The sequence below is a fragment of the Bubalus kerabau genome, chromosome 21, assembly GCF_029407905.1.
Source record: "Bubalus kerabau isolate K-KA32 ecotype Philippines breed swamp buffalo chromosome 21, PCC_UOA_SB_1v2, whole genome shotgun sequence".
NCBI lineage: Eukaryota > Metazoa > Chordata > Mammalia > Artiodactyla > Bovidae > Bubalus > Bubalus kerabau.
Window position 1 is genome coordinate 53,694,640 of NC_073644.1, and position 16,104 is coordinate 53,710,743.

Consider the following 16,104-nt stretch of genomic DNA (forward strand, 5'->3'; position numbering starts at 1 on the left):
TTAGACTTAAATTCAACCAAAGGCCTAGCACCACCTTGGGGGCTGCAATAAATACTTAAAAAAGAGGGAGAAAAGCCTTCATTTTATTTTCCCATCATCTGTTTTCATGGTGTATTAAGGCTTCTTTTGAGTCATGATATTTTTACCTTTTGGGTATGTGTGTGACACCATCATCTTAGTGCTGTGTGCTGGTAAAAATTTTTAAAACTAAAATGAGGTGAAAACTTACTGTAAATGCCTAGTTATATTAGAGGTCATTGCTTTGGGTCTTTGGTTTCTTAACTCTTCTCAAAATAGGGAAATTCCCTTGAACTGTATCAATTAAAATGGTTTATATGACTCAAGAAAACAATACCAGTGGATGATTATTCACTTTATTTTTGGCTCTTGTTAGGTCCATTTTGATCAGAAAACTTGGCTGGAGCATTCCTTTCAGAGTTCTCTTCCAGCCCATCCTTGGATTAGTATAATTAATGGACTTGGCTATTTCAAGGATCAAGCCTTCTTTGGGGGTGGGTCAAGGGTAGGGGGTTGGGGAGTCCTGGTAGAGGCCAGCTCAGTGGTAGCTGGAAAGGAACGGATGAAACCAGCTGCTGTTGCTATGGCTGCTTGTCATTGATAGAAGGACTCAGGGCTTGGATCGGTTAAAAGGCTAAACACGGATTCAACAAACTTCTTCCAAGTATTGGGTTCTGGCCAATGCCTTGGACGTGTGATTTAAGGGAAAAGTGTGAAAGCTTGTAGATGATGAAAACCTGGTGGGCTGCAGAACCATTTGGAAGAGGCGACTAGGGGTTGGGGACAGATTTGGCGGTAGTATCTGCCAATTCTGTCTCCTCTCCTGAAGTCAGAGGAGCCATGCCGTAACTCAAGAGATGAGCCACACTTAGCTTCTGCTTTGGGGAAAACTGATCAGCTAAGGGCTCTGGTAGGTCCTTTGTGGCTTTCTGTATGCTTGTGCCTGGTTGAAGTCTGTGGCTAAAAAACAGTTGAACCTTTCCTGAGAACTCTGTAACAAAGTATGTTTTTGATTAAAAGAGAAAGCCAATTAAATCATTATGTGCTCATTCTTTTTCTTAAGCTTGTGGGTGTTTTAGATCTAAAAATAATTCCTAATCACTGAGTCAATTCTTAGACTTGAGGACAACATTTTACTTTATTGCTTTGTGACCATTGAAATGGAAACTGAAGCATTTCAAATAAGACCATGGGAGAAGAAGCCCCATTCTTATTTCTAAAAGGAGAGAGTGAAGTGGTGGTGCTTGAAGAGGTGGCTGCTAGGGAATTAGAACCAAGATGCTTAAAGTGAAAGTCACTCAGCTGTGTGTGTCTCTTTGTGACCCCATGGGCTATAGTCCATGGAATTCTCCAGGCCAGAATACTGGAGTGGGTAGCCTTTCCCTTCTCCAGGGGATCTTCCCAACGGTCTCCTGCATCGCAGGTGGATTCTTTTCCAGCTGAGCCACAAGGGAAACCCAAGATGCTTAAAGGAGAGACGGAAATTGGGAACCCTATCATTGCCTATCTAAAGGCAAGGAAAGCTATTCCCCTCTAGCTGCCTCCTCTATGAAATGAAGGGTCCGTATGGGGCAGGGGGTGGTCAGGTAAGGTGATCCTTTGGCAGTGACTTGTAAAAAAAAAAAAAATGTATGACCAAATCAGGATTTTCTTTCTGAACTTGCTGATGTAAGTTCTAGAGGTGTTTATCAGGGCAAGAGACTTGTCCTCACCTGACCTAAAGTTTATAGTATTTTAAGCCAGAACTTGAAGAGGGTTGTCAGTTGGCATTCTCTTGAGGGCAAGAAAAGCCTTTCTTTGTGGAACACTTCAGGAGAAAGGGCAGTTTTATGTATTTGTCTCTTTCTGCCCCGTGCTTTTGACCCTTGACTCTTTGTGCTTTATTCCATCTCCTGCCTTACCACGGCTCCCCAAAAATGACAACCTGAAAAGTCCCAGCTCCTCTCAAACCCTTCTCACTCCATCTTCTGTGATAAATTGTAGTGCTCTTTACCCCTCAGCCCTTTCTGTTCAAAATGAGCAATTCTTTTTGTTCTGGCCCTGCTATGGGGATGGTATTTTGATGTAGTCCTTTTGGGCCATTGCTCAGGCTCAGACAGATGGACAGAATGGGTTCAGAGAATTTTCATCAGCAGATCTACCCTAAAAGAATGGCAAAAGAGTTTCTTCAAACAGGAAATTATAAAAGAAGAAATTTAAAATATGGTAAGCAAAAAAATACATACAGTAAGGAAAAATGTATAAATCTTGAGTTTGATAGTTGAAGCAAAATTGTAACACTACCTAAGGTGATTCTAAATGTATACAGAGTAAATATTTAAAATTGCTGAAAAAATGAAACAAAGAGATGAACTCAGAGTACTAATAGATAAATCAAGATGGAACTCTAAAGTATGTTCAGGTAACTCACAATGAGGCGGGTGAAGGGGGTGGTCAGGTGGAATAAAACAAGCAAAAACAGAACAAAGAAATATTTTTTAAAAAATCAGACAAGCTCTAACATATTAATAAATGGTCTAAATATACCAATTAAAAGGCAGATATTAGTAGCATGTATTGAGAAACATGACCAAACTATGTATCTACAAGAAACTTCAAATATAATAATATCTGAAACAAAATCTGAAAGAAAGTTTATAGGAAAATACATATTAGGTAAACAAAAGCAGGAATGGCTATATTAATATCAGATGAAGATATCAGAGCAAAGAAAAATACCAGAGATAGGGACATTATATAATGATAAAAAGAGTTTGATTCATCAAGACAGTTAATCCTAAGTGTGAGGAAAATATGAGAAGCAAATTTTAAAGAATTGAATGGAGAAATATAGCCACTACCATAGTTGGGGACTTCAACACAGCTTTTTAAACAATTGATAGAACAACCACACATAAAATCATCGAGGGTATAGAAGAAGTGAACACCACCATCAACCAATATGATTTATAGAACAAGTCATCCAACAACATAGTACCCAAATATACTATTTTGCTTTTTTAATGCAAACAGAACATACACAAACCATATCCTGGATAGTCTCAAAGCCCAGCAAAAATTAAATCATGAATGTTCTCCAACCACAGGGGAATCAAACTGGAAATCAATAGTAGAAAGATAACAGGAAAATCTCCAAGCCCTTATAAACTAAACAAAATATTTCTAAACCATGGGATTAAGAGGAAGTCCTGAGGGAAATTAAAAATAATGCACTGAACTGAACAAAACTGGTTGTCTGAGGTGGCCTTACAAATAGCTGAGAAAAGAGAAGCGAAAGGCAAAGGAGAAAGGGAAAAATATACCCAACTGAGTGCAGAGTTCCAGAGAATAGCAAGGAGAAATAGGAAAGCCTTCTTAAGTGAACAACGCAAAGAAATAGAGGGAAACAATAAAATGGGAAAGACTATAGATCGCTTCAGGAAAATTGGAGATACCAAGGGAACATTTCATGCAAAGATGAGCACAATAAAGGACTGCTGCTGCTGCTAAGTTGCTTCAGTCGTGTCCGACTCTGTGTGACCCCATAGACAGCAGCCCACCAGGCTCCCCCGTCCCTGGGATTCTCCAGGCAAGAACACTGGAGCGGGTTGCCATTTCCCTCTCCAATGCATGAAAATGAAAAGTGAAAGTGAAGTCGCTCAGTCATGTCCGACTCTTAGCGACCCTATGGACTGCAGCCTACCAGGCTCTTCTGTCCATGGGATTTTTCAGGCAAGAGTACTGGAGTGGGGTGCCATTGCCTTCTCCACAATAAAGGACAGAAACAGCAAAGACCTAACAGAAGCAGAAGAGATTACGAAGAGGTGGCAGGGATACACAGAACTGTATGAAAAAGATTTTAATGACCCAGATAACCACAATGGTGTGGTCACTCACCTAGAGCCAGACATGCTGGAGTGTGAAGTCAAGAGGGTCTTGCTGCTGCTGCTGCTGCTAAGTTGCTCAGTCGTGTCCAACTCGGTGCAACCCCATAGACGGTAGCCCACCAGGCTCTGCCGTCCCTGGGATTCTCCAGGCAAGAACACTAGAGTGGGTTGCCATTTCCTTCTCCAATGCAGGAAAGTGAAAAGTGAAAGTGAAGTTGCTCAGTCGTGTCCGACTCTTCGTGACCCCATGGACTGCAGCCCACCAGGCTCCTCCGTCCATGGGATTTCCCAGGCAAGAGTACTGGAGTGGGATGCCATTGCCTTCTCCGCAAGAGGGCCTTAGGCAGCATTATTACGAACAGAGTTAGTGGAGGTGATGAAATTCCAGCTGAGATCTTTCAAATCCAAAAGATGATACTATTAAAGTGCTGCTCTCAATATGCCAGCAAATTTGGAAAACACAGCGGTGGTCACAGGACTGGAAAAGATCAGTTTTCATGCCAATCCCAAAGAAAGGCAATGCCAAAGTATGCTCAAACTACTGTATAATTGTGCTCATTTCACATGTTAACAAGGTAATGCTCGAAATGCTTTTAAGCTAGCTTGAGAAATTCCAGATGTCCAAGCTGGATTTAGAAAAGGCAGAGAATCCAGAGATCAAATCGCCAACACCCACTGGATCATAAAGAAAGCAAGGGAATTCCAAAAAACCATCTACTTCTACTTTGTTGGCTATGTGGAAGTCTTTGTGTGGATCACAACAAATTGTGGAAAATTCTTAAAGAGATGGGAATACCAGACCACCTTGTCTCCTGAGAAACCTGTATGCAGGTCAAGAAGCAACAGAACCAAACATGAAATAACAGACTAGTTCAAAATTGGGAAAGGAGTACGTAAAAGCTGTATTGTCACCTTGCTTACTTAACTTCTATGCAGAGTATATTATGCAAAATGCCAGGCTGGATGAATCAAAGGCTGGAGTCAAGATTGCTGGAAGAAATACCAACCTCAGATATGCAGGTGATAACTCTAATGGCAGAAAGCAAAGAGGAACTAAAGAACATCTTGATGAGGGTGAAAGAGGAGAGGGAAAAAAAACTGGCTTAAAACTCAACATTCAAAAAACTAAGATCGTGGTATACGGTCCCATCACTTCATGCAAATAGAAGGGGAAAAAGTAGAAGCAGTGACAGATTTTATTTTCTTCGGCTCCAAAATCACTGTGGATGGTGACTGTAGCCATGAAGTTAAAAGATGCTTGCTCTTTGGAAGAAAAGCTATTACAAACCCAGACAACCTATTAAGAGACATAACTTTGCCAACAAAGGTCTATATAGTCAAAGCTGTGGTTTTTCCGGTAGTCATGTATGGATGTGAGAGTTGGACTATAAAGAAAGCTGAGCACTGAAGAATTGATACTTTGAACTGTGGTGTTGGAGAAGACTCTTGAGAGTCCTATGGACAGCAAGGAGATGAAACCAGGCAATCCTAAAGGAAATCAGTCCTGGGTGTTCATTGGAATGACTGTTGCTGAAACTCCAATACTTTGGCCATCTCATGTGAAGAACCAACTCATTGGAAAAGACCCTGATGCTGGGAAAGATCGAAGGCAGGAGGAGAAGGGGACAACAGAGGATGAGATGGTTGGACGGCATCACCGACTCAATGGACATGAGTTTGAGCAAACTCCAGGAGATAGTGAAGGACAGGGAGGCCTGGTGTGCTGCAATTCATGGGGTTGCAAAGAGTTGGACATGACTTAGTGACTCACCAACAACACTGAACTGAATGAGAAATGAAACTAGAATGTTTATATCTGTAGGATTCAGCTAAAGCAGTACTGAAGGGGAAATTTATAGCACTAAACGCAAACATTAGAGAAGAAGAGGAAAAAAATCTCAATACTCTAAAGCTTCCACATCAAACACCTAGAAAAACTCAAAGCAAGCAGAGGAAGAAAATAAAGTTGGAGCAGGAATCAATAAAATTGAAACAAAACCAACAGAAAAATCAATGAAACAAAAGCTGATTCTTTGGAAAAGTCAGTAAAATCAACAAACCTCTAGCAAGACTGACAGAAAAAGACAAGACACAAATTACCAATATAGGGAATTGTTCAATCACTCAGTCGTGTCTGACTCTTCATCCTCATGGATTGCAGCATGCCAGGCTTCCCTGTCCTTCACCATCTCCTGGGGTTTGCTCAAACTCATGTCCATTGTGTTGGTGATGCCATCCAACCATCTCATCCTCTGTTGCCCCCTTCTCCTGCCTTCAGTCTTTCCCAGCATCAGGGTCTTTTCCAGTGAGTTGGCTCTTTGCGTCAGGTGGCCAAAGTATTAGAGCCTCAGCATCAGTCCTTCCAATGAATATTCATGACTGATTTCCTTTAGGATTGACTGGTTTGATCTCCTTGCTGTCCAGGGGAGTCTCAGGAGTCTTCTCTAACACCGCAGTTCAAAAGCTCTTTTTTAGGGAATAAAATGGGATATTACTGCAGCCACTATAGACATCAAAAGGATAACAAGTGAATACTGCAAACAACTTTACACTTGTAAGTTTGACAACTTAGATGAAACTGACCAATTTGCTGAAGTCACAAATTATTAGAACTCACCCAATATGAGATAGGTTATTTGACAGCTATTAAGGAAATAAGATTAATTTTAAAATCCCTGAAAAGAAATCTCCAATCCCCAGAGTTTCACTGAAGATTCTACTACAGAAGAATTAATACCAATTACACAATCTTATCCAGAAAATAGAAGAGAACACTTTCTAATTCATCTTATGAAGCAAGTATTACCCTGATACAAAACCAAAGACAATACCAAAAGAAAAAGAAAATAATAGACCAATAACCTTCATGAATAGATATACAATAATCCTTAACAAAATATTAGCAAGTAGAATTCAGAAATATACAAAAAATTATACACAACCAAGTAGAGTTTTTTCTAGGAATTCCAGACTGGTTCAATATTTGAAAGTCAATTAGTCTAACTACCACATTATCAGACTAAAGAAGAAAAAAAAGTCTCATTGTTCTAGCAATTGATGCAGACAAAGCATGTGACAAAATTCTACACCCATTCACAATAAACTCAGAAAATAAGCATGGAGGGGAAATTCCTCAATGCAATAAAGCACATCTATAGAAAACCTACAACTAACAATATTTAATGGTGAAAAAATGAATGCTGTCCATCTTAGATCAGGAACAAGTCAAGGATGTCTACTCTCACTACTTATTCAATAGAGTGCGGAAAGTTTTTGCCAGTGTAATAAAGCAAGAAAAGGAAATAAAAGGCATACAGGTTGGAAAAGTGAAAGTCTTTCAGTCGTGTCCGACTCTTTGTGACCCCATGGACTATACATTCCGTGAAATGTGGAGTTGGTAGCTTTTCCCTTCTCCAGGGGATCTTCCCAACCCAGGGATTGAACCAGTCTCCTGCATTGCAGGCCGTTTCTTTACCACCTAGCCACAAGAGAAGCTCAAGTATACTGAAGTGGGTAGCCTATCCCTTTTCCTGCAGATCTTCCCGACCCAGGAATCGAACAGGGGTCTCCAGCATTGCAGGCGGATTCTGTACCAGCTGAGCTATCAGGGAAGCCCTACAGACTGGAAAGGAGGGAGTAAAACAGTCCTTATATGTAAATGACATGATTGTCTATGTAGAGATTCCCAAGGGATGTATTTAAAAATTCTCAGAACTAATAAGTGAGTCCAGTGAGGTCACTGAATATAAGACTTACATACAAAAGTCAACTGTAGTTTTATCATAAACAATGAACATGTTGACACTGAATTTAAAATACAATACTATTTACAATCACTTGAAAAAGAAACAGATATAATCGAACAAAACATGTAAAGGACTTGTATGGTGAAAACTACAAATGCTATGAAATAAGTCGAAGAACATCTAAATATTAATAAATGGAAAACCATGCTGTGTGTTCATGGATTGGAACGCTGTACATAGTAAACATGTCAATTCTCCCTAGACTGGTAGAGATTTAATACACATCCTGTCAGAATCCAAGCAAGATTGTTTTTTGTATATATAGACAAGATGATTCTAAAATGTACATGGGAAGGCAAACAGAAGGTAAGACAGTTTTGACAAAGAAGTAGGAAGAGTTAGTTTACTCAAATCAAGATAATATAAATATAGCATATATATGTGTGTGTGTGTACTGAATGTGTGTGTGTGTGTGTGTGTGTGTGTGTATAGAGAGAGACACAGAGAGAGAGGGCTTCCCTGCTGGCTCAGATGATAAAGAATCTACCTGCAATACAGGAGCCCTCGGTTCCATCTCTGGGCCAGGAAGATCCCCTGTAGAAGGAAATGGCCACCCATTCTAGTACTGTTGCCTGAAGAATTCCATGGACAGAGGAGCCTGGCAGGCTACAGTCTATGGGGTCACAAAGAGTCGGACATGATTACTGTAATCGAGACTGTGGTATTGGAGGACAGACACACAAATCAATATGATGGATGGGGATTTCCAGGTGGCACTAGCGGTAAAGAACCTGCCTGTCAATGCAGGTAGATGTAAGAGACACGAGTTTGGTCCCTAGGTCGGAAAGACCCCTGGAGGCGGGCATGGCAACCCGCTGCAGGCAAATGTTCTTGCCTGGAGAATCCCATGGATGGAGGAGCCTGGTGGGCTGCAGTCCATAGGGTCGCACAGAGTTGGACATGACTGAAGTAACGTAGTACACACGCAAATAACCCTGAAATAGACCCACAGAAATATGCGCAACTGACTTTTGATGAAGGTGCAAAAGCCATTCAATGGAGAAATGATAGTTTTTTTTACCACGTGGTGATGGAGAAGTTTGATACACACAAAGAAAGAAACTTTGACCTAAGTTTTACCCTTTACACATAAATTAAGATGAATCATAGACTTACATGTGGAACCTTAAGTTATAAAACTTTTAGGAAAAAAAATTTAGCATTTAAGATCAAGCAAGAAGTTCTTAAATCCTAAAGTTTTTTTTTTTTCCCCCTAAAAGAAGTTCTTAGACTTGGCACCAAAATCAAGATCCATAAGTGGAAAATTTGATACATTTGATTCTGTCAAAATTAAAAATATTTGCTCTTTGAAAGACCCTGTTAAGAGAATGAAATGACAATATCTAGAATAGATAAAGAAGTCTCAAAAGAGTAAAAAAAAAAAAAAAAAAAACCCCACAAATAATCCCATTAGAAAATGGGCGTAAGACATGAAGAGACATTTCACTAAAGAATGCCACTAAAGGTGGCATTTAAGTATTAATACATGAAAACATATTCAATATCACTGGATCTAAATTAAAACCACAATGAGATATCGTTATATACCTGTAATGGGTAAAATAAAAAACAGTGACATCATATGCCAAGGGAATACAGAGAATGGCCACGCGTACATTGCTGGTGGGGATGTAAAATGTTACGGCTGGCTCTGGAAAACACTTGGGCAGTTTCTTAAACAAACAAAAAATATGCAATGATCACAGAGCTCACCAACTGCACTCCTGGGGATTTATCTCAGAGAACTGAAAACTTATGTTCACACACAAAACCTGTCGTACCTGAACGTTTATAGCAGCTTTATTTGTAATAGATGAAAACTGGAAACAACCCAGATGTCCTTCAACAGACGAATAGGTTAAACAAACTGGGATGTAGCTACATCATGGAATACTGTGTGTGCGTGCTAAGTCGCTTCAGTCGTGTCCAACTCTGTGTGACCCTATGGACTGCAGCCTGCTAGGCTCCTCTATCCATGGGATTTTCTAGGCGTGAATTCTGGAGTGTATTGCTGTGTCCTCCTCCAGGGGGTCTTTCTCCCCCAGGGATTGAACCCATATCTCTTATGTCTCCTGCAGTGGCAGGCGGGTTCTTTACCGCTAGCACCACCTGGGAAGCCCCGACTCAGCCATAAAAGGGAGCAAACAGTTGATACATGCGCATCTGGGGGAAACTCCAGAGCATGCTGCTGAGTGAAAAAAGACAATTCCCCCAGATTACAAATTATTCCAATTGTAGAACATTCCTGAAATGACAAAATTACAGAAATGGAGAGCAGAGGAGTGGTTTCCAGAGGCCAAGGTGGGAGGTTAAGGGGTAGAAAGTCGAAGGTAACAGAGGGATCCTTGTAGTGATGGAAATGCATACCTTGACTGTACAGTGGACCTTGAACAACCCGGGGGTGAGGGGTTACGACCTTTGAGCAGTGGAAGATTTGTGCATCACATTATTGTTCCCCTGGGTTCCACATCTGCGGTTTCAATCAACTGTATATAAGTGGACCAGCACAGGTCAACCTGTGTTGATCAACGGTCAGCTGTATTAATGTGGACAACTTGGTGTGGAATTGCTGTATCATTTAGCAAGATGTTACTGTTGGGGAATCTCTCCAGGAGTCAAGAGCACACTGTCCAGTGCCTGCGACTCGTGTGTGTCCCAAGATACCTTAGAACTTTGCAGACATCCCATTTGCTCTAGTGCGTGTGTGCTAAGTTGCTTCAGTCATGTCCGACTCTTTGCAACCCGATGGACTGTCCCACGCTCCTCTGTCCATGGGACTTGGCAGGCAAGAATACTGGAGTGGGTTGCCACTTCCTTCTCCCGGGGATTGAAGCCACATCTCCTGTTGGCAGGTGGATCCTTTACCACCAGCGCTGTGTGGGAAGCTCCATTTGCTATAGTGTTTGCCTGTAAAACTTTTAACCAAATTAAACCCAATGAAAATGAATGACCATAATACACAGGATGTATGGATTATAATGAGAAAATGAACACCCACAAACTCACTCCCCCTCTTCAGAACTAGCACACTTGTGGCATGAACAACCTTTTACATGTCTCATGTGGGTTTGAACGCCCAGAGCTGCTGGGACCTTGGGGGAAACCTTTCTTCGTTGAGACAACCCTGCAGAATGGCCGTGGCACACAGCTGCCACCCTAGACAGCGCGGGTCACAGAAACGCGGGGTGAGGGGGGCCAGGACACCTGTGAGCACCGCTGTCCCCTCTGGGGTTCCCGTAGGACACAGCTCAGGGAAGCCCACGTAGGCTGTGAGGGTCCCTTCAGCCCTCCCGTCTGCTAGAGGAGACTGTCCTGCGAGCCGGCAGTCTCTCCAGGTCCTCACAGCTTATGCTGGGTTCCGCACACGAAATCTCTTGTTTTAGATGCTCAATCTGATGTGCCGATGGGAGGACTGGAAATCTGCTGCTTACATTGGAGGCTGATCTCTAGGAGCTAGGACTTGCTCCCGTTGGGCTGTACTCCCCAGATGATGTCGTCAGCGGGTTCTCCAGGACACCCTAGGACTACTCGGGAGTGAGCCCAGAGAAACGCTCTTGAAGTCAACCCCAGCTTGTCACCGTGCTGCCCAGGGGTATGGCTCTGAAGAGAAAGGGGTGCTCTGATCCATCCCTCCAGACTGGAAACAACCCTGGGGAACAGAGCATTCTGGAACCCACAGGTCTCACAGCTCCGAGGCCCTGGGGCAGGGCACCCCTCACTTCCCACATTATGGTGGCTCTTCCATGCCGTCATCCATGCCCTTCCCAATCCCTGAGCAATCGCCCTGGCTCTGAGCTTCTAGCTTATTCTACTCAGTTTAACCCTTGTGTAATACTGTCTTTGTTTCACTATCTTTGTTCCCTCTTGTTTCAGGAAGACTGTGTAAATGTCTTGTCTACAGCGTGAAATTCTTAAGGACCTGGTTTATCTAGTAAGCAAAGAAACCAACTCTGGCTGAGTAGAAAATGAATATATTAAAAAGATGTGGCTTAGTAAGTAGAATCCTGGCTAGAGAAGGCTTCCCTGGTGGCTCAGGTCCATAAAGAATCTGCCTGCAATGTGGGAGACCTGGATGCCTGGGTTAGGAAAATCCCCTGGAGCAGGGAATGGCAACCCCCTGCAGTATTATTGCCAGGGAAGTCCCATGGGCAGAGGAACCTGGTGGGCTACAGTCCATGGGGTCGCAAGGAGTCGGACACGACAGAAGTGACTTAGCACTAGAGCAGGAGATGCGAGCTTGGAGCCCACAGAGCCAGGCACTGCCCTCGTCACATGGCAGAGCCAGTCTGCTGGGTCCTGCAAGGGCAGCAAGCTTTGCCTGTACTGTACACACTGGCCTCTAACGTTGTCGCTGGCCCTGGATCCTGGAGCGATCTGCCCCTGCCACAGCCCCCCTCACCGGCACGGATCCTGCACCTTTCCCACATCTACTGTGGGTGGCCCACCACGTCTGCATCGAGATCACATGATTGGAGAGCCTAGATCACTGTGTCCATGTCTTGGCTGCAGGAGAAGCTGGGAGAGCAGTTATTTGTCAGGTTCTGATTCGATAGTGGGAGGTGGGCTCTGCCTGGCAGGTGGGAGTTCCCCAAGACTAGATAGAGCGTTTAGAGGCTAAGACAGGGACCCTACTTTGCACTGCTTTGTGCCTAGAATGTACCTGTCATATGTAGTCGGTAGGTTGTTCCCAACTTGTGATCAGGGCAGGACTCAACTAAACCCTTGCCCAGGAATGAATCATAAAGTAATAGAGGGAGCATGGCATTTGTCACTATTTGTGGTTTTTGACTTAATTGAACCAGCCCACCTGGAGGTATTTAAGAATGTTAGAAGCCTAATATTTTGGCATAATATCAAGATTGTCTTAGTTTTTCACTATTACGCATCAGCTGCTATGAACATTGATGTACAAGTTTTTGAATGGATATCTGTTTTTATTTCTCTCAAGTGAACACCTCAGAGTGAAATTGATAGCTTGTATATACATAATTTTTTTGTTGCCTTTTTGTACCACAAAAAAGAAAAACAAACAAACCAAAAAAACACCAGAAAACCCTTATGGGAAGAGCCAACTCCTTGGAAAAAACCCTGATGCTGGGAAAGATCGAAGGCAAAAGGAGAAGAGGGCGGCAGAGGATGAGATGGTTGCATGGCATCACCGACTCAGTGGAAATGAATTTGAGCAAACTCCGGGAGATGGTGGAGAACAGGGAAGCCTGGCGTGCTGCAGTCCATGGAGATGCAAAGAGTTGGACACAGCTTAGCGACTGAACCACCGCAACAATATACATAGTTTTAGAAAATACCAAACTCTTTTTCAAAGTGATTGCATCATTTTACTTTCCTACCAGAAAAGTATGAAAATTCCAGTTGCTTCACATCCTCACCAACATTTGGTATTGTGAGTCTTTTTCATTTTACCCATGCTAGTGAGTATGGGGTGGTATCTCATTGTGGTTTTAGTTTGCATTTCCTTGATGACTAATGATGTTGAACATCTTTTCATGTGCTATTGGCCATTTATATATATATATATATTTTTTTTTTGGTGAGTCTGTTTAAATCTTCAGATTGTTTGCCTTCAGACTGAACTATAATATTCTAAAATACATTCTATAGAAAGATCTAGATCAGATATACATATGGTGACTATTTTCTCTCAACCTGTGACTTGCCTTTTCGTGTTCTTTTTTCCCAAAGGGAATGTATTTTTTAAAATGATTTGATCTATTTATTTATTTTTGGCTGTTTGTCTTTGTTGCTGTATCGGGCTTTTTCTCTAGTTGCGGCAAGCAGGGCTTACTCCCTAGTTGCCATGTTCGGGCTTCTCGTGATGGCTTTCTTGTTGCAGAGCATGGGTTCTAGGGCACACGGGCTTCAGTAGTTTTGGCTCAGGATCTAGAGCACAGGCTCAATGGTTGTGGCACACGGGGTTTGTTGATCCACGGCATGTGGGATCTTGTGGGATCAGGGATTGAGCTGGTGCCTCCTGCATTGGCAGGTGGATCCTTTACCACTGAGTCACCAGGGAAGCCCACCATGTCCTTATTAGTGTCTTTCAAAGAGCATTTTAAAATTCTGATTAAGTCAAATGTATCAAGTTTTTCATTTATTATTTATGCTCTTTGTGTCCTAAGAATTCTTTGCCTACCTTGTCATGAAGATGTTCTCCTGTGTTTTCTTACAGAAGTGTCGTATTTGCCGGTTTTACATTAAGGTGTAGGATCCATTTCAAATTGATTTTTATGTGTGCTGTGAGGTAAGGGTCAAAGTTTTTTCTTATAAGAATATCCAACTGTCCAAGCACCATTTATTGAAAAGTCTTTCTGTTTCACCCATTAAATTATTTTGACATCTTTGTAAAAAATTAATTGACTTTTACAATAGAGAAACTCGACAAAATTTACCTCAGCCGTATGATCAAAGTTCACATAAATATTGATAAAATCATGTGCCCTTGATGTAACGTGATGAAAATGGGACTTTACACCTTTGATCTTCCTAGTCTCGTTAAGAGAAAAACATCAAAAATCTCAGTTGAGGGACATTCTACAAAATACCAGTACTCTGCAAAACTGCGAAGGTCACCAAAACCAAGAAAAGTCTGTAAGAAGTCACAGCCAAGAGGAGCCTAAGGATACATCACAAGTAAATAGAATGTGGGATCCTGGGTGGGAGCCTGGGTGTGCTCCTGGGACAGAAAAGGGACATTGGATAAAAACCTAGGAGATTTGAATAGGACTTCCCTGATGGTTCAGCTGGTGAAGAATCCGCCTGCAATGCGGGAGACCTGGGTTTGATCCCTGGGTTGGGAAGATCCCCTGGAGAAGGGAAGGGCTACCCACTCCAGTATTCTGGCCTGGAGGATTCCAGGGACTGTATAGTCCATGGGGTCACAAAGAGTTGGACACGACTGAGCAATTTCACTTTCCCTGGTAGCCCAGTGGTTGGCAGTCTGCCTTGCAATGCAGGGGACTCTGGTTCAATCCCTGGTCCCGGAAGATCCCACATGCCTTGGAGCAACTGAGCCCGTGGGCCACAACTACTGAAGCCCATGTGCCCTGGAGTCCATGCCCCGCAACAAGAAAAGCCCCTGCAACAAGAAGCCTGTGCACCGCAACCACAGAGCAGCCCCTGCTTAGTAAGCCCATGTGAGCAGCGAAGACCCAGCACAGCCAAAATAAATAACTTTAAAAAAGGAAATCTGAATAAAGTATGGGCTTTAGTTAATAATAACATATCAATATCATTAATTGCAACGAATGTACCATTCTAATATAAGATGCTAATAATAAAGGAGAGGGGGACGATGGAGGGTGGGATGGTTGGATGGCATCATTGACGCGATGGACGTGAGTTTGAGCAAGCTCCGGGAGTTGGTGACGGACAGAGAGTCCTGGTGTGCTGCAGTCCATGGGGTTGCAAAGAGTCAGACAGGACTGAGTGACTGAATAATAAAGCAAACTGGGGTGGAGTACATGGGAGCTCTTTGAACTAACTTCACAAACCTTTTGTAAATCTAAACAAAAATTTTACCACATGCTTTCTTTTCACTTTATAATTTTTCTTTTACATTTATTGGAAGAATCTTAGACTTATTTACACAAAGGGTTTTTTTTTTGGTATTGTATTCCATGTTAATACCTGAAATACATATTTTACCTGAAATACATATTTTAAATATAAATAAGTTGGTTCAGGTGTCTGCTAAAATTTCTGAGTGTTCAGAATCTGACTCTTAGGAATCTCTTCTGACCCCAATGGCCCATGACTATCAATACATATACTGTGTCCTCTTCACACCATCAAGAGTCTTGGATGCAGCATTTCTTAAAAGACCACCTCACTACTGTCTCAGGGAGTTTCTTCTAAGTTGTTGACACCCATTCTGCAGTTTTTGAAGCTGTCACTCTCTTAATCTTATGAGATGTTTAACAGAAAGTTTTCAGACAACAGACACGATTCTTGTTTCTTCGCCCAACAGCCCTTTAATGACGTGACGGAAATTCTGAGAGCTCTCGTGTACTCAGGCGCATGGCCGCTGGGCCAGCAGCGCTGTACATGCGGTTGATCGTGAGGTGACTTCTCATTTTCAGAGATGCTGAAACGTGATAAAATGTGGGTCTCAGAAACAATAGAAAATATATGTCGGTATTCTGAAAGCCCCTGTTTTCATCTACTGATATATACACATCTTTTTATGTTAGTCTCTATAGACCTGCCTTATTTTAACATAATAACTGCAGTATTCCACTATGTGGATGTCCCACAATTTATCTAACCACTGTTCTATTATTGGATATTTGACTTTTCTCGATATTATGAAAATACTACAATAAATAAAAATGCCTTTTAAAATATTTCTCTAGGATAGACATTTGGAGTAGAATTGTTGGATTAAAGAATTTGCCAAT